The following is a 20,591-nucleotide window of genomic DNA, read 5'->3' as shown; positions in this document are numbered from 1 at the left end:
GGTATTGAGCAATGAGGAAGGGTTAGTTAGCAAGCTTGTCGTGCGAGGCCCCTTGGGCAAGAGTGATAATAATATGGTGGAATTCTTCATTAAGATGGAGAGTGACATAGTTAATTCAGAAACAAAGGTTCTGAACTTAAAGAAGGGTAACTTTGAAGGTAGGAGACGTGAATTAGCTAAGATAGACTGGCAAATGATACTTAAAGGGTTGACAGTGGATATGCAATGGCAAGCATTTAAAGATCGCATGGATGAACTATGACAATTGTTCATCCCAGTTTGGCAAAAGAATAAACCAGGGAAGGTAGTGCACCCGTGGCTGACAAGGGAAATTAGGGATAGTATCAAGTCCAAAGAAGAAACATATAAATTAGTAAAAAAAAAAGTGGCACGCCTGAGGACTGGGAGAAATTCAGAGACCAGCAGAGGAGGACAAAGGGTTTAATTAGGAAAGGGAAAAAAGATTATGAGAGAAAGCTGGCAGGGAACATTAAAAACTGACTGTAAAAGTTTTTATAGATACGTGAAAAGAAAAAGATTGGTCAAGACAAATGTAGGTCCTTTACAATCAGAAACAGGTGAATTGATCATAGGGAACAAAGACATGGCAGACCAATTGAATAACTACTTTGGTTCTGTCTTCACTAAGGAGGACATAAATAATCTTCCGGAAATAGTAAGGGACCAAGGGTCTAGTGAGATGGAGGAACTGAGGGAAATACATGTTAGTAGGGAAGTGGTGTTAGGTAAATTGAAGGGATTAAAGGCAGATAAATCCCCAGGGCCAGATGGTCTGCATCCCAGAGTGCTTAAGGAAGTAGCCCAAGAAATAGTGGATGCTTTAGTGATAATTTTTCAAAACTCCTTAGATTCTGGATTAGTTCCTGAGGATTGGAGGGTGGCTAATGTAAACTCACTTTTTAAAAAAGGAGGGAAAGAGAAACTGGGGAATTATAGACCGGTTAGTCTGACATCGGTGGTGGGGAAAATGCTAGAGTCGGTTATCAAAGATGTGATAACAGCACATTTGGAAAGAGGTGAAATCATCGGACAAAGTCAGCACGGGTTTGTGAAAGGAAAATCATGTTTGACGAATCTTATAGAATTTTTTGAAGATGTAACTAGTAGAGTGGATAGGGGAGAGCCAGTGGATGAGGTATATTTAGATTTTCAAAATGCTTTTGACAAGGTCCCACACAGGAGATTAGTGTACAAACTTAAAGCACACGGTATTGGGGGTATGGTATTGATGTGGATAGAGAATTGGTTGGCAGACAGGAAGCAAAGAGTGGGAGTAAACGGGACCTTTTCAGAATGGCAGTCAGTGACTAGTGGGGTACCGCAAGGCTCAGTGCTGGGACCCCAGTTGTTTACAATATATATTAATGATTTAGACAAGGGAATTAAATGCAGCATCTCCAAGTTTGCGGATGACACGAAGCTGGGTGGCGGTGTTAGCTGTGAGAAGAATGCTAAGAGGATGCAGGGTGACTTGGATAGGTTAGGTGAGTGGGCAAATTCATGGCAGATACAATTTAATGTGGATAAATGCGAGGTTATCCACTTTGGTTGTAAGAACAGGAAAACAGATTATTATCTGAATGGTGGCCGATTAGGAAAAGGGGAGGTGCAACGAGACCTGGGTGTCATTGTACACCAGTCATTGAAGGCGGGCATGCAGGTACAGCAGGCGGTGAAAAAGGCAAATGGTATGTTGGCATTCATAGCAAAAGGATTTGAGTACAGGAGCAGGGAGGTTCTACTGCAGTTGTACAAGGCCTTGGTGAGACCGCACTTAGAACATTGTGTGCAGTTTTGGCCCCCTAATCTGAGGAAAGACATTCTTGCCATAGAGGGAGTACAGAGAAGGTTCACCAGATTGATTCCTGGGATGGCAGGACTTTCATATGAAGAAAGACTGGATCGACTAGGCTTATACTCACTGGAATTTAGAAGATTGAGGGGGGGGATCTTATTGAAATGTATAAAATTCTAAAGGGATTGGACAGGCTAGATGCAGGAAGATTGTTTCTGATGTTGGGGAAGTCCAGAACGAGGGGTCACAGTTTAAGGATAAAGGGGAAGCCTTTTAGGACCGAGATGAGGAAAAACTTCTTCACACAGAGAGTGGTGAATCTGTGGAATTCTCTGCCACAGGAAACAGTTGAGGCCAGTTCATTGGCTATATTTAAGAGGAAGTTAGATATAGCCCTTGTGGCTAAAGGGATCAGGGGGTATGGAGAGAAAGCAGGTACAGGGTTCTGAGTTGGATGATCATCCATGATCATACTGAATGGCAGCGCAGGCTCGAAGGGCCAAATGGCCTACTCCTGCACCTATTTTCTATGTTTCTATGTTTAATTTAGTACTGTTGCTACTGTCGTCATGGGTTGATTTATTGCAAAGATCACACCAGGAGCACAACGTGCAATGCTGAAGGAGGTGAAAAGGAACCCAAAGGTAACAGCAAAAGACCTGCAGAAATTTCTAAATCTTGCTAAAGTCTCTGTTCATGGAAGGACACCACTGCTCTCCAAAAGAAAAAACTGCTGCACATCCAAGTTTGTAAAATATGTCCTGGGCATCCCACAAGGCTTCTGGGGCAATTTTCTGTGGACAGAAGAGACAAAACTTGAACTTTTTGGCAGAAATGCACCACTATGTTTGGAAGGTAAAGGGCACTGCACACCAAAACCTCATCCCAACTGTTAAGCATGAAGGAGCATCATGGTTTGGGGCTGCTTTGCTGCCTCAGGGGATGGATTAGCTTGCACTTGTTGAGGGAACAATTAATTCAAAATTGTATCAAGACATTTTACAGGAGAATGTCAGGGTAGTGGGCCATCACCTAAAGCTTACTAGAAGCTGTATGAGGCAACAAGACAATGATCCAAAACAAAAATCAACAACAGAATGGCTTAAAAAGAAACTGTTTTGGAATGGCCAAGTCACATTCCAGACCTTAACCCAACTGGGATGCTGTTGCATGATCTGAAAAGGGTTCATGCAAGGTATCCCAGAAATATTGATGAACTGAAACAGCTTTATATGGAGTTGTCCCTTAAAGTTTCTCTTCACTATTGTGCAAGTTTGAACAGTAGCTACAGTAAACATTTGGTGGCGGTTAGTGCTGCTAAAGGTGGTTCTACCAGTTATCAAGTACAAGGGTTCACATACTTTTTTGAAGCTCTTCTGTTTAAATGATGTACTCAGTATCGATGAGAAGTACAATTGTTTGTGTTATTAGTTTAGGCAGATTGTGTTTGTCTATTATTGTGCCTTTAAGTGAAGATCACACCACATTTTATGAGTAATTAATGCAGAAAAAACAGGTAAATGCAAAGAGTTCACAAACTTATTTGCAAATGTAAGTGCTACTGGGCAGTAGTCCAATACCTGCGTCTCAATATCACCAAGACCAAGGAGATGGTGGTGGACTTTAGGAGATCTAGGCCTCATATGGAGCCAGTGATCATTAATGGAGAATGTGTGGAGCAGGTTAAGACCTACAAGTATCTGGGAGTGCAGTTAGACGAGAAGCTAGACTGGACTGCCAACACAGATGCCTTGTGCAGGAAGGCACAGAGTCGAATGTACTTCCTTAGAAGGTTGGCGTCATTCAATGTTTGTAGTGAGATGCTAAAGATGTTCTATAGGTCAGTTGTGGAGAGCGCCCTCTTCTTTGTGGTGGCGTGTTGGGGAGGCAGCATTAAGAAGAGGGACGCCTCACGTCTTAATAAGCTGGTAAGGAAGGCGGGCTCTGTCGTGGGCACAGAACTGGAGAGTATGACATCGGTAGCAGAGCGAAGGGCGCTGAGTAGGCTACAGTCAATCATGGAAAACCCTGAACATCCACTGCATAGCACCATCCAGAGACAGAGAAGCAGCTTCAGTGGCAGGTTGCTATCGATGCAATACTCCTCAGACAGGATGAAGAGATCATTACTCCCCAATGCCATTCGGCTTTACAATTCAACCGCCAGGGGAAAGATATGTTATACAATAAGTGTATGGGACATTGGAAAAATGTTGAATTTCCCCATGGGGATGAATAAAGTATCTATCTATCTATCTATCTAGTCATTAAGGCAGATTACCACATACCAGCAAAGGGAGGGCAACAAATAAAACTCATTATGCCGTAAGAAACTACTTCCTCCTGTTGGGCATCCATAAAAGGGACAGGTAACTATGGGCAATTCAGCACAAAGGATAGCACCAAATGCTTGAGAAAACTGAATGGATTATTGGTCCTACCTAATTACACCAATTTTCACTTTGGGTGTTCAACTGCTCTACAGAAAATGTGCTTATTTGAGATACTAAGTAGCAACTATGAAGCCAAATGGTCTCAGTAGGTGCAGAGATAAAAATTATAGCCTAATATATGTCCCCCCACAGTCTAAAGCAATCACCACTTTAACAGAGACTAATGGGGGTGGGGTTGGTGGATATAGAATGAGGTACCAGTGGAAGCCGCAGATAAAGGTACAATTACAAATGTTTAAAAGACATTTGGACAGATGCATGAATAGGGAAGTTTTGGCGGCTAAACAAAGGAAATTGGGACAAGCTCAGGTAGGCACCTTGATCAGCATGGGCAAATTGGGTCATAGGAACTATTTCAATGCTGTATAAATCTTGTCCAGTGGTAAACTATTGCCTTTAACACTATATACTGCAACCTGCAATTGGGAATCCACAAATTGTCACACCTTGCTAAAACAGCAGCAGGATGAACATGAGGAGTCCACTGAACTGTAAAAGTTGCAGTCTCAAGCAAAACCATAACTGGAAACAAGCTAATCAACACAATTATCAACATATATGTATACACCATGATAAACAGTCAGCGTGTGAATCAGCATCAAATATCTGACATTTTGCAGCAAATGAGCTTTCACATTGAACAGCTGACATTGCAAACCTGAAATGAAAGCAAAATGCTGTGAGTGCTCAGGTCAAACACCATCTTTTGCAAGAGAAAACTTGTCTCAGATTTAACACACAAACTGCTGGAGACCTCAGCAGGTCGAACAGCATCACTGGGAGGAAAAAATGCTGATGTTTCAGGTCAAGTCTCTACTTCAGGGCAATGTGGAGCCAGAATGATGAGGAGAGGGGAAATGTTGAGACAGGGTGACAGATAGACTGAGGAAAGAGAATGGACAGGAGAAGAGTTGAGAGACAGAGGCATATGGAAGGAAAGAAGCAGAATGTGAAGTTAGAGACAAGAGGCTGAGGATGATGAGCAGTAACACAAAAGACACAAGTGCTGGAATCTAATGGGCAAATGGATATGGCAATTTACCCTTGAGTGTTGTGAGGATGCATATATTGACTATTCTCACAGAATGAAGTGTTATTCTTGTAGTTGTATTGGGCCTTCACCTAGCAGTGATGAAGGCTGTGGATGGACAGGTCAGTGTAAGAAGGGGAGTTGAAATGCTTTCAACTGGGAGCTCAGGATACCAGTATAGACAGAACACAGGTGCTATGCAAACCAGTTACATCACTAATTCAGAGACCGTATCACAAACATGGAATGAAGTTTGTAGATACACTGATTCTTTACCTCATCTAGAAGGGTTCTTTAGGTTCTTGGATGGTGGTGGTGGAAGTGCTATGGGTGATGTCTTTGGAACTGTTAAGCACTTCCAGCATTTTGCTTTTATTATTTCAATTACTTTAAGTAACAGAAAAAAAATGACATCTATGTATTGGAACAGAGTATCATCATTGGGAAGCCTAAAGCACAAACCAACTATGATTGTCTATGTCAAATGAGTGCAATTATAAATATAGCCACAGCATATAATCCAGGTAAGCATAACTCAATGTTAGGAATTTTTGTCCAATACAAACAAAAATAAATCATTGAGATCTGTGTGGCTGGAAGTTGTTTAACCATTTATTGGTCTTGCTTTCACAAAGATAATAAAGACCACCAAACTGAAGAAACAAATGTTGCAGGGACAGAAGCAACAGAAAAGATCATTAAAGGCAGCTAGCTCATTTTCCAGCCAAAAACAAAAAGCAGTGTATAGAATGAAAGTCAATAAAAAACTACAGATGTTGGAAATCTAAAAAAAATAGAAAATGCTGGAGATACTCAGCAGAGAAGGCTGATTAGGAAGGTGGCAGGTGTGAAGAAAAAACAGTTAACATTTCAGGTTGAAGATCCTTTGGTAGAACTTGGAAGGAAATTAAAAAGCTTGTTAAGCTGAAGATTTATGGGGTCAAGTGGGGAGGGATGTCTCTTATCAAGTACAACTGAGGATAAGCAGAAAGATTATCCAGTCAATGGGAGAAATTAGGGAGCAAAAGGATATTCAAAAGAACAAGAGTTGTGAAATGTAAAGACATGCCAAAAGATTTTCCATAATCATTTTTTCTGTACAGCAAATATGTAGTTTAGAGTTGAGCTTCAAGAAATTGCAGGATCAATAGTTATGAAAATAATCAGTTATGATACCTACTTCCAAAACACTATCTGGATGCAATCATTTGCCTTTTCTACCCATCTATTTTCCTCCTAGTGCCTATCCAATTCCTTTTTGAAAGAGTTTATTTTTTACCATCTTTGCATAATTCCACAACTTTCTCTCCACCTAGTATATTTTGCCATTAAATTGCATGATCTAGCAACATGATCTAATACTCAGATGTGTACATATACTCAATTCTAAAAATGTGCAAGAGCAATCATTTCACATGTTGTTCAGCCAGTCAGTTCCCTTCAAAGCTTTTACTCCTCGCTCATTTACCATATCCCCAACAAACAGCCTTTTTTATTGCCTTAGTTTACCACTGCATAGCGGTATTTGTTAATCTGTGAACAACTTAACACAGGACAATACAAAAGCAACAAAATTCATCAGGAATGCTCAAGAGTTTCCAACTTGGCATGCAATTTAATCCATGATTATGACATCAGAACAACTTTAAAAGATAAATTGCGAGTTCCCACAGTACAGTATTTATGCAGAAAGTCCCATCTCTAAAGAAGCAACACCATTTGTGTGTAGCACAACACTGATTCAGAGCAGATCTGTCGGCTCAAAACTGCCACCATAGACAACAGAATCATAGACAAGTACAGCATAGAAACAGACCATTGAGACCTCCAAGTCTGTGCTGACAATCAACCACACTTTTGCACTAAATTGTGTTAACTGTCCCCTTTTCTCATCAGGTCCTGCTCATCTTCTACACAATTTAATGCAACTGGCCCTACCAATCAGCAAATCATAAAGATATGAGAGGAAACTGAGAGGAAGATGCTAACCACAAAGACAGCACCAGAGGTCAGGTTTGAACCCGGGTATCTGGCACTAAGGAAATAGTTTTCCCAGTTGTGCCAGCCATAATTAGGAACAGAAGAAATAAATCCTGTAACCTGTGTGCTCAAAACTTGGCATTTCTCATAAAATGAAACAGGGAACCAATTCTGATTCAATGGGCATGCACAGGTACTCTGAGCAGCAAAATGCACACTTGAAGATTAGATGACAAGATGCAAAACATACTTACATGGCAAACAAAAATAGACAAAGCAATATAATCCAATGGATCAGATCTGAGCTCTCCACCTCTATAATATAATATGAAAAGGTCAAAGACCTTTCTTCAATAATCGCAGAGGCCAATGTGAATGCCAAAGACAAAACTCAAACATTTGCAACCAACAAAGCCATGATCTGGTGCAGGGGCTCAGATTTATGGACCATTGGGATCTCTTCTGGGGAAGGTACGACCAATACAAAAGGGACGGATTACACCTGATCCTTTGGGGGTCCAATACCCTTAAGGGCAGGTTGGCCAGAGTTGTTCGGAAGGGTTTAAACTACCTCGGCAGAAGGATGGAAACTGGAGGGATAGTGCTGAGGATGAGGTAGTTGGTTTACAAACAGAGGCAATGTGTAGTGAGACTCGTTAAAAGGAGAGGGTGATGATATGGCAAAATTGCAGTCAACAGTGAGTTGCAAAGCAAAAGGTGGACAAAATTGGAAAGGGTGAATACAGGACTGAGGTGTTATACCAGAATGCATACAGTATACAGATTAAGGTAGGCAAACTAGCAGCATACTTACAGATTGGCATGCATTTTGTTGTAGGCATCATTGAAAGAGGATCATAGTTGGGAGCTTACACATTGATACATACACATTGTATCAAAAGTTCAGGCAGGAAGGCAGAGGGGTTAGTGTTGCTCTGTTGGTAAAAAAAAATGAAATCAAATCATCAGAAAGAGATGACATAGGGTGGGAAGGTATTGAATCATTGTGGGTAGAGCCAAGGAACTGAAGAAGGGTAAAAATACCCTGATGGAAGTTGTATAAAGACCCCCAAACATTAGTAAGGGTGGGGTCTACACATTACAATGGGAGGTAGAAAATGCATGCCAAAAGGGCAGTGTTAAAATAGTCATGGGAAACTTCTATATGCAGGTAGATTGGGAAAATCAGGTTGGTGCTGGATTGCAAGAGGGTGATTTCTAGAATGCCTGTGAGTTGCCTTTTTAGGGCAGCTCATGGTTGATCCCACTCAGGGATCTGCTATTCTGGATTGGGTGTTGTGCAATGAACCAGAATTGATTAAAGAGGTTAAGGTAAAAGAATCATTAGGGGAAGTGATCATATGATCAAATTCACCCTTAAATTTGAGAAGGAAAAAGAATTTCAGAATGTATATTGTTTACATTTCTCTGACATTAAGACCTATTGAGAAGCTAAAGTCAGATGGATCAGCATTACAATGGAATAAAGGGAATTACAGAGGCATGAAAGAGTTGGCCAGAAGTGATTTGGAAAAGAACACTGGTAGAGATGACGGCTGAGCAGCAATGGCTGTAATTTCTGGAAACAATTTAGCAGACACTGGATAGATACATCCCTAAGAGAAAGTAAAGGAAAGATGACACAACTGTGTCTAACGAGAAGTTTAAGCCAACATAAAAGCCAAAGAGGGCAAAATTTAATGGGAAGTTAGAGGATTGGGAAGCTTTTAAAAACCATAGAAGGCAACTAAAAAAGTCATTAAGGGAAAGATGGAATATGAAAGCATGCTAGCCAATAATATTAAAGAGGATACAAAATGTTCCTTCAGACACAGTGTAAAAGAGAGGTGAGTATTTAATGGAACCACTGGAAAATGATGCTGGGGGGGTAGTATGGGGACAAGGAATAGCAGACAAATTGAATAAGTATTTTGCATCAGTCTTCACGGTCGAAGACACCTGCAGTATTTTGGAAATTCCAGGAGTCAGGGGTTATGAAGTGTGTGAAGTTCCCTTTATTCGGGAGAAGGTTCTTGGGAAACAGAAAAATCTGAAGGTAAATAAGTAACCTGGATCAGATGGTATAGCCCACAGGGTTCTGAAACAGGTGGCTCAAGGGATCTTTCAAGAATCACTAGATGCTGGTATGGTTCCCGAAGACTGGAAAATTGCAAAGGTCACTCCACTCTTCAAGAACGGAGGGAGGCAGAAGTAAGGAAATTATAGGCTAGTTAGTTTGACCTCAGTGGTTGGGAAGACGTGATTGCTAGGGAAGTGGTTTCAGGGTACTAGGAGGACATGTAGTCAGCATGCTTTCCTCAAGGAAAAATCTTGCCTCATAAATCTGTTGGAATTCTTTGAAGAAATAACAAGCAGGATAGACAAAGGAGAATCAGCTGACGTTGTGTACTTGCATTTACAGAAGGCCTTTGACAAGGTGCCACGCATGAGGCTGCTTAACAAGTTACTTGCCCATGATATTACAGGAAAGATTCTAGCATGGATAAAGCAGTGGCTGATTGGCAGGAGGCAAAAGAGTGGGAAGAAAGGAAGCCTTTTCTAACTGGCTGCCAGAGAGCAGTGGTGTACCACAGAGGTCTGTGCTGGGACCGATTCTTTTTATGTTATATGTCATTGATCCAGATGACAGACTTGGTGGCTTTATTGCAAAGTCTGCAGACAATAGGTGGATAGGCAGGTAGCTTTGAGGAAGTAGAGGCTACAGAAGCACTTAGATTAGGAGAATGGGCAAAGAAATGGCAGATGGAATACAGTATCGGGAGGTGTACGGTCTGGTACTTTGGTAGAAGAAATGAAAGGGCTGACTATTTTCTAAATAGAGAAAAAATACAAAAAAATGAGGCGCAAAGAGGCTTGAAGTCTTTGTGCTGGATTCTCTAAAAGTTAATTTGCAGGTTGAGTCTGTGTTGAGGAAGGTAAATATGATATTAGCATTCATTTCAAGAGGACTAGAACATAAAACCAAGTATGTAATATTGAGAACTTATAAAGCACTGGTGAAGCCATATTGTGAGCAATTTTTGGTCCTTTATCATAGAAAGGATGTGCTGAAACTGGAGAGGGCTCAAAGGAAGTTCACGAAAATGATTCCAGGATTGAACAGCTTGTCATAGGAAGAGCATTTAATGTCTCTGGGCCTGTATTAAGTAGAATTTAGAAGAATGAGGGATGTCCTAATTGAAACCTATTGAATGGGAAAAGGCCTTGGTAGAGTGGACATGGAAAGGATGCTTTCTAAGGTGGAAGAGGCTAAAAACAGAGGGCACAGCCTCAAAATTAAGGTGCCCTTTTAGAACAGAGACAGGGAGGAACTTCTTTACCAGCGAGTGGTGAATCTGTGGAATTTTTTGCCATAGGCAGCTATGGAGGCCAAGACTGTATGTATATTTAAGGCAGAGGTTGATAGATTCTTGACTGGTCAAGCCATTAAGGAATACAGGGACAAGGCAGGAGATTGGGACAGACAAGAAAATTGGATCAGCCATGATGAAATGACAGACAGACTCAATGGGCTTAATGGCCAAATTCTGCTCCTTTATCTTACGGTCTTTGTAGCCAATGGACCCATATCAACTGTCTCCAAGACCTCCAATATAAATGTTAATTTAATTCACTGTTAATAAGAAACATATGGAAGCAATGAATATAGTTAACAAGGCCTCACAATATCCTTACTTTACAGTTGGAGACTTACTTTCCAAAACTAGCATGTCAATTCCCTAACTGCACTCCAGTTCGGCCATAACACTAGTATTTATCGAACAATATGAAAAATTGACTGTTTGTCCTATCTGCCAAGCACAACAAATACATTCTGCCTAATTAACTACCTTCAATGACCAGCAAACTTACAGGAGATTGAGTAAATAATGCTATTGATGTGCAATTACTCATCAGTAACTTTTTCATTGATCCTCAGCTTGGGTTTTTTTTATTACAGTTCCACTCACCTCCAGGGCCTTGGTCTGAAGATGAGACAAGATTGCTCATGGTCAAGAACAGAATCCAAGAGACCTATGACCCAAGCCAGTGGGAATCAAAGGCATATACTATATTGGCTGAAGTCATGTATCACAGAAAATAAAGTGGTCAAGAGTTTTCTCGGTTATAACGTGGACACAACCATCTTCAACTTCTTCACTAATGACCTTCGAGAACTTCATAAACAGCGCTGCTGCTGATGACTAGACAATATCAAATTCCATTCACAAATGTTCAAAAGAGAATACTAGTGCAAAAGAGGATAGCAAAGAGCATTCATGAACCATTCAGAAATCTGATGGCAGAAAATAAGAAGCTGTTCCTAAAACATTGTGTGGCTCTTGAAGCTCCTGTATTTACTCCCTGTAAAATGAGAAGGGCCCTTGATGTATGCCACCTTCTTAAGGCTCTTCAGGATGTCATCGATGGAAAGTACTGTGGCCTTGGACGTGGCTAGCCCATAATCTCCTGCAGCCCCTCTTGATCCTGCACACTGGAACCTCCATAACAAGTAGTGACGTAACCAGTCAGAATACTCTCCACTGTACATCTATAGAAAATTGAGATAGTCTTTGGTAACACAGCAAGTCCCCTCAAACTTCTAATGAAATAGAGACATCAGTGTGCCTTCTTAATAACATTAATGTTAGATTAATGTTAAAGAAAGATTTCTGAGATGCTGACACCCAGAAACCTGAAGCTACTGACCTTTTTTTTTAAAAGCACTGGCCCCTCAGTGAGGACTGGTATGTGTTCTCCAAGATCTTCCTGAAGTTCACAATCAGTTCCTTGGTCTTGCTTATATTGATTGAGTGCAAGATTATTGTGGCACTGCTCAACCAGCTAATCTCATTCCTGAACACCACCTTGCTGCCATGAGATTCTGCCAACAGTGGTGTCTTCTGTAAATTTATGGATGGCAACTAAGCTGTGCCTAGTGACACAGTCATAAGCATAAGCATGCGTAGTTGAGGTGTGGTTACGTTGGGTGTCAGGAAGAAGTTGTTACCACTGATCTGCATTGACTGATCTCTTGATTCCTGAAGATCCAGTTGCAGGGGTGGGTACAGAGGCCAGGATTCGAAGCGTGATTAGCACTGGGGGTGGGGGGGGGGGGGGGGGGGGGGGGAGAGAATAATGGTGTTAAATACTGAGCATTAAATTGATAAACTACAGCCTGACAAACATTTTGCTGTTGTCTAGGTGCTCCAAAGCAGAGAGGCAGTGAGACTGCACTTGCTGTCAGCCTGTTGTAACTGAGGTAGGGGGAGAAATTACAGTAGGTGTTGGCTTTTGCTCAGGCAATAGTTAATTCCAGCCATAACCAACCTTTCAAAGCACTTCATCATAGTAGATATGAATGTTACTGGGTAATAGTGGATAGCTCAACCCGCTCTTTTTGGACACCACCTCCCCCTCTTTATCTTTCCTCTGATTGGTTTTCCACCTGGCGCCTCTAAGCTCTACCCTCTCTCCTATCTCTATTACTGGGCTTCAGCCCTCTCCCCCCCCCCCCCCCCCCATTCCTGATGAATGGTCTCGGCCCGAAACGTTGGCTACTCTTTTTTCATGAATGCTGCCTGACCTGCTGAGTTCTTCCAGCGTTGTGTACGTATTCCTTAATATGATTGATGCTCTTTTGAAGCAGGTGGGAACACCTGACTGCAGCAGTGATGTCCTTAAACACACTGGCCATTTTCAGTACACTACCAGGCACACAAATGAGACCTGGTCCCTTGCAAGGATTCACCACTTTGAAAGATATTCTAACTATAGCCTCCACGACAGATCACAGGATTGCCAGATGCTGTGAGGATCTGAACAGGGGTAATGTGATTCTCCCTTTCAAACTGAGCACAAAAGGCACTGAGCTCATCAAGGAGTGAAGCAATACATTTACGTTATCTATACCACTCAAATCTCTTCTCAAGCTTCTACATTCTAGGGAATAAAATCCTAACATATTCAACCTTTCCTTATAACTTGGGTCCTCAATTCCCAGCAATTTAGGTAAATTTTACATGAACCCTTTCAATCTTATTGACATCTTTCCTGTAGGCAGAAACCGTGCACAATACTCCAAATTAGACCTCCCCAACATCTTATTACAATTTCAACACAACATCCCAACTGCTGTACTCAATACTTTGTTTTATTAAGGCCAATGTACCAAAAGCTTTCTTTACCACTGAATCTACTCGTGTTGCCACTTTCAAGGAATTTTGTGTGGATTTGTATTTCAAGATCCTTCTGTTCTACACACCCCTCATGCAAGACCTACCCTAGCTGGTCCTCCCAAAATGCAATACTCACAATTGTCCATATTAAATTTCATCTGCCATTTTTCCAGCTGGTTCAGAGTCTAGTGCAAGCTTTGACAGTCTTCCTCGCTGTTCAGTACACCCCTAATCTTGGTGCCATCAGCAAATTTACTGAACCAGTTTATCATATTATTCAGATTGCTGAAATATAGATAACAAACCCACCACCAGACACAGGTCTCCACCTACTGCCATTCTCTTGTTTCTCTCACAAAGCCAATTTACCACTTCATTTTGAACGCCAAGCAACTGAACCTTCTTGACCAACCTCTTATGTGGTGCCTTGTCAAATGCCTTGTTAAAGTTCATACAGACAATATCCACTACCTCGTCTTCATCAATTTACCTGGTAACTTCCTCATAAAACTCTAAAATAGGTTAGACATTACCTGCCATGCATAGCCATGGGTACTTCAGTAAGCAAGTTTTAAGATGTTTAAAAAAAATCAAATTAACAGTTCCCAGTCTGCAGACTCAGGTTGTAAGTGCAGGAAAAGGAAGCGTGGAAAGTATGTTGGGTCACAAATCAAACGCAGAGGCTTTAGACCCCCACTCTCAATTATCTTTCTGGTAAATGTACAATCTTTGGAAAATAAAATTGAAGACTTCAAAGTAAGATACAAAGGATAGCTGTGTACTTTTAAAGGCAGAGGAGATGGAGTATGCTTTATAATTAACTCATCATAGTGCATAAACATGGTGATTCTGTCTCAGTCCTGCTCACATGACCTGGAATATCTAGCAATCAAATGTTATACTTTTCATCTGACACCATCATCCTGGTAGTGGTGTACATTCCACCTCAGGCCAACGTTAGGCTGGCATTGGAGGAGCTAAGCTCTAATCAGCAGTCATGAAACAGCAATCCGTGATCCTTCATTATTGTGGGGGATTTCAGCCAGGCCAGCTTGAAGTAGTATCTGAACAACTACCATCAACATATCACCTGTGGAACCAGAGGAACACACTTGACTGCTGAAAATATCACAATCAAGAATGCTTACCACACCTATCCACACCCATATTTTGGAAAGTTTGATCATCTGGTTGTACTTCTACTCCCAGTGTATAGGCAGAGACTAAAGACCATAGCACCAGTGGTGAGGACCAAGATATGGTCAAGGGAGGTGGAGGAGCACTTACAGGACTGCTTTGAGTCAGTGGACTGAGCAATATTCAGGGATTCACCTTTGAAACTGAATTAATACGCAACAGTAATCCCCGACTTCATCAAAGTCTGTGTGGAACAGTGTGTGCCTTCAAGAACATACAAGACATATCCAAATTAAAATGTGGATTAACCAGGAGATTCGTAGTTGGCTGAGGGCTAGATCTGTGATGTTCAAGATCGGTGATCTTGAACTGTACAAGTTGTCCAAGTACGACCCAAGAAAGGCTACCTTAAGAGCAAAAACACATTTCCAATTGAGGTTAGAGACTGAATCGGATGTATGCCAGTTCTGACAGGATTTGCAGGCCACTACTTCCTAGAAAGCACAATCTAACATCATGAATGGCAGTGATGCTTCACTCCCATATGAGCTCGAAGCCTTATGTACATTCTGAAAGGAAGATTAAAACTATATCTACATCATGCAATTTCCCTGCAATATTGGGTGACCCTGTGATTTCTCTCTCTTGGAGGCCGACGACAGAGCATCTCTCAAGAGGTTGAACCATTGCAAAGCACCAAGCCCTGATTGTGTACCTGGTAGGGCTCTGAAAACCTGTGCTAACCAACTCGCAGGAGTATTAATGACATCTTCGATCTCTCACTGCTGTTGTCAAAAGTTCCCACCTGCTTCAAAACAGTGCTCAAGAACAACAGGTTGAGCTGCCTCAGTGACTATTGCCCAGTGGCACTCATATCTACTGTTATGAAGTACTTTGACAGGTCGGTCACGGCTAGAATCAAATCCTGCCTAAGCAAGGACCTGGACACGCTACAATTTGCCTATCACCACAATAGGGCTATAGCAGATGCAATCTCCCAAATACTTGGGTGTCCTTGTGCAGGATACCCTTAAGATTAACTTCCAGGTTGAGCTGGCGGTGACAAAGGTAAATGTAATGTTAGCAACCATTTCAAGAGAACTAGAATATGAAAGCAAAGATGTAATGCTGAGACTTTATAAAGGCATTGATGAGGCCTCAGAGTATTGTGAGTAGTTTTCAGCTCTTTATCCTGGATAAAGGATGTGCTGATATTGGAGAGGGTTCAAAGAAGGTTCACAAGATTCCAGGAATGGAAGGGTTATCATATGAGGAGCATACAGGAGCTCTGGGCCTGAACTTGCTGTAATTTAGAAGAATGAGGGGTAATCTCATTGAAACTTATTTAATTTTGAAAACCTAGAAAGAATGGATGTGGAGTAGTGGGGGAATCTAGGAAGAAAGGGCACAGCCTCAGAACGGAGGGATGACCATTTAGAACAGAGATAAGAAGGATTTTTTTTAAGCTAGAGGGTGGCAAATCTGTGGAATTCTTTGTCACAGGCAGCTATGGATACCAGGTCATCGGGTACATTTAAGGCAGAGGTTCTGATTAATCAGGGCATGACAGGTTACAAGGAGAAAGCAGGAGAAGGGGTTGAGAGAGAAATGGATTGACAATGATGAAACGGTCGAGCAGACTTGATGGACCAAATTCTGCACTTATGTTTTATGGTTGATCTCACTCAGCCATTGATCACCTGGACAACAGTAATACCCAAGTCAAGCTGGTTTTTACTGACTACAGTTCAGCATTCAACACTCAACACAAACATACCCTCTGTTCTGATGAAAAAGCCCCCAAAATCTGTGGCCATGTCTACCTCTGTAACTGGATCCTCAACTTCCTCACCAGAGGACCACTGTCTGTGCAGATCAGAAATAACTTCTCCTCCTGACAATCAACACTATGGCACCTCAAGGATATATGCTTAGTCCACTCTCTCTACAAATCTATGACTGTGTGGCTAGGCACACCTCAAACACTATAAATTTGCTGATGACTGCTATTGTTGGCAGAATTTCAGATGGCTCCGAGAAGGCGTACAGGAGCGTGACAGATCAGCTGGTTGAGTAGTGTTGCTGCAAACACCTCTGTAATTTGCATAGGGTTGCTGCTACTTTGCTACATTTCTATAGACCGAGTCCATCTCCCAGATAAATACAGACAAAAAATCCATTTAAGATCTCTCACATCTCTTTGAGCTCCATGGATAGATTACCACTGATCGTCTGGAGGGCCATTTTTGACCCATGCTATCCTTTTGCTCTTAATATATCTGTAAAAATCCTTGGGATTCTCCTTCACCTTGACTGCTACAGCAACCTCATGCCTTCTTTTAGCCCTCCTGATCTTCTTCTTAAGTGTTCTCTTATTTTTCTTATAACTCAAGTACCTCACTTGTTCCTTTCTGCCTATACCTGCTATGCACCTTTTTCTTAACCAGAAATCTCTCTCAAAAACCAAGGTTCCCTAAATCTGTTCTCTAGGCCTGTCAGAATAAATTGAGTGTACAGAGTCTGTAAGTTCCTATCAGCACACCTTTGCCAGAAAACAACCTGTCCCAATCCACACTTACCAGATCATCTGATACCAAAATTGGCCTTTCTCAATTTAGAATCTCAACCCAGGGACCTGACTTATCTTTTTCCACAATTACCCTGAAAGTAATGGTCACTAGATGCAAAGTGTTCCAATACACAAATTTCTGTCACCTGCCCTGTCTCATTCCCCAAGAGAATTAGTATCACACTCTCTGCAGTTGGGACTTCTATGTACTGGATAAGGAAAAATTCCTGAACATATTTGAACATCCTGAACATTTTTCCATCAAGCCCTTTTAGAGTATGGGAATCCCAGTCAACGTGGAAGTTAAAAATCACCTGTTACAACCTTATGTTTCTTGAAATAGTCTGTGATCTCTCTACAGATCTATTCCTCTAAATCCCCGTGGCCTGTTGGGTGATCTATAACATAATCCCACTAACATGGTCATACCTTTCTTATTCCCCAGTTCCACCTATAAAGCCTCACTAGACAAACTCTCTAGTCTGTCCTGTCTAAGCACTCCCATGACATTTCCCCTGACTAGTAATGCCACCCCTTCCCCACTTCAACCCCTCCCATTCTATTACATCTAAAACGATGGAACCCCGGAACACTGAACTGCCAGTCCTGCCCATCTTGCAACCCAAGTCTCACTAATGTCTATAATGCCATAATTCCACATGCTGATCCATGCCCTAAACTAATCTGCCTTTTCTACTGTACTCCTTGCATTGAAGTATAAGCAGCTCAGACCATTAGTCCCACCAAGCTCAATCTTTTGACTTCTGACTGTCATGTAGGCTTAACATCTTTCTCCACAATCACTTCATCTGTTCTGTCACTCTGGTTCCCATTCCCCTGCAACTCACGTTTAACACCCCCCCCCCCCCCAGTCCCTCCTGCATAGGTCTCACCTTTCCTGAAAGACAGCCCAATGGTTCAAAAATCTAAAGCCTCCCTCCTGCACTATCTCCTTAGCTACGTGATAAACTGTATGGTCTTTCTATTTCTGGCCTCACTAGCACATGGTGCAGGTAGCAATTCTGAAATCACAACCCTGGTGGCCTATCCTTAGCAATTAACTCTCTGAACTCACTTTGCAGGACTTTGTCACTCCTCCTACCCATGTCACTGGTAGCAACATGGACCACAACCTCTGGCTGTTCACCCTCCTACTTAAGAATGCTGTGGACTTGATCCCAGGCACCCAGGATGCAACATGTCATCGCGGAACCTCAATCACGTCCACAGAACCTCTCTTCTGTTCCCTAACCAATGAATCCTGTCACTACAGTTTGCCTCTTCTTCCTCACTTCCCTTCTGTGCCACAAAACCAGTTCAGTGCTATCTTTACTTGGCTCATGCCTGACACTTCTCTCCCTTCCTTGATCTGTCACCCCCATCTCTGGTGACAGAGTATCTACTGACCTTTTTTAAAAAAATAAACCTAATGACTCTCAAAGCTATCTTAGCTATACCTCTTCCTACTCTGTCACTTGTAAAAACGTTATTCTCTTTTCTCAGTTCCTCCATCTCCATGCATCTGCTTTCAGGAGGAAGATCTGCATTCTAGAACTGAGAAGTCTTGTATCTTCAAAATGGGGCCTCCCTTCCACTACTATCATTGCTGCCCTCACCTGCATCCTCTCCATTTCTCACATCTGATCTCGTCCCATTTTCCCAACGCCACAACAGGGATAGGGTTTCCCCTTGTCCTTACCTTACGCTAACGAGCCTAGGTATCCAGTACATAATTTTCCACAACTTCCATCCATCTTCAACAGGATCACATCATTATGTGCATCTTTTCTTCCCTCCCCCCACCAACTCTCCACTTCCCATAGGAACAGCTCTACATGACTCCCTTGTCCACTACCTTCTCCCTCACCAATTCAAACTGAGGGGACACTTCACTTGCAGTCATCTACTGCATCCAGTACTCCCAGTATGGCCTCCTCTTCAGTGGTGAGACCATAATAAGAGCAAAAGATATAGGAGCAGAATTAGGCCATTTGGCCCATCAAGTCTGCTCTGCAATTTTTTCTCCCAGTCCCAATCTCCTGCCTCCTCACCACCCCCCCCCCCCCCACCCAACCCCTTTTTCCCTTCATGCCCTGACCAATCAAAAATCTTTGGACACATCATAAATTGAAGGGCCACTTCATCGAGCATCTTTGATCTGTCTGCCACAAAAGGTGGGATTTCCTTGAGGTCACCTATTTCAATTCAATTTCCCATTGTGACACGTTGCTCCATGGCCTTCTCTGTTGCTGAATTGAGGCCACACTCAGGTTGGAGGAGCAACATCTCATTCTGCCTGGGTAGCCTTTAATCTATTGGCATGAACGTCAATTTATCTAACTTATGTAAATTTATCTCCCCCTGCCCCCTTTTCCCATTCTGGTTCCTGTCTCACCACTTTTCTCCTCACTTGCCCATCTCCTCCTTCTGGTGCCACCCCTCCTTCCTTTTTTCCCCACCATTCTAACAGATTCCTCCTCATTCGGCCTTTCACCTCTACCACCTTTTACCTCCCAGCTTCTTACTTCATTAACCCTTCCCACATCCACCAAACTGCTCAACTGCTTTCACTTATCACCTGCCAACTTGTACTCCTTCCCCCTCCTCCCATCATCTTATTCTAATTTCTTCCCCTTTCTAATCTTGATGAATAGTCTCTGCCTGAAATGTTAACTGTTTAGTCCTTCCATGGATGGAGACTGACTTGATGAGTTCCTCCAGCACTTGTGTTGCACAAGCAGACGGAGTCTTAAGGTCCTGTACAGCTGCAACAGGATATAATCCCCACGCAATTTCTTTCAATGAAGGGCAACATTCTACTACCTTCTTAACTGATTACAGCATCTGAGTGTGCTTTCAGCAATTAGGATACGAATACCCAGGTCACAATTTGGAAAAGGGAAGGTTTATCATTCTGATAACCTTTCTTTATAAAAGGTGGATAGCCTTACATTGTCTGTCATGAATTAGCCCACTTACCCAAATCACATTACCTAAATAACACTGGAGCCTTACATTCTCCTCAAGGCTACACTCCCTCATAGCTTTACATCATCTTAAAACTAGGTAATACATTTAATTCCCTCAGACTAAAGTAAGGACTGCACATGAACCTGTTCTTTTGTTCCAGAAAGCTAAATATACCAACTTAATGAACACCTTAAAGATAATGTGCTCAGTTATTTTAAAGTTCATTGTGTTAAATGTAATGTATCAAATCATCCAAAGGGAGAATTAGGGTTGACACAGACCAATATTACAAACCAATATAATCTACCCTTAAACTATTCAATTTACGGTTTAATGATAATAGCCATTCTCCAACAGTGAACAGTTCACAGTACATAAATACATTGATTTTCAGCCCCCCCCCCCCACAAAACGAAAAAATGCCTAGGTATTTTGAAGAGACACTGAAGTCTTTTCA

At 41.9% G+C, this 20,591-nt stretch overlaps 1 protein-coding gene across 4 annotated transcripts in view; it reads right to left on the bottom strand.

The window, feature by feature from the left end:
* The window catches only part of usp3 (ubiquitin specific peptidase 3), a 115,228-nt gene that overhangs the window by 47,538 nt on the left and 47,099 nt on the right, over positions 1–20,591 (bottom strand). The gene's annotated exons all lie outside the window — the stretch shown is intronic.

Source organism: Hemitrygon akajei, chromosome 21 (genome assembly GCF_048418815.1).
Source record: "Hemitrygon akajei chromosome 21, sHemAka1.3, whole genome shotgun sequence".
In the NCBI taxonomy this organism is placed as follows: Eukaryota; Metazoa; Chordata; class Chondrichthyes; order Myliobatiformes; family Dasyatidae; genus Hemitrygon; species Hemitrygon akajei.
The sequence above is the reverse complement of the archived record's forward strand: the minus strand, read 5'-3'. Positions and strand labels throughout refer to the sequence as shown.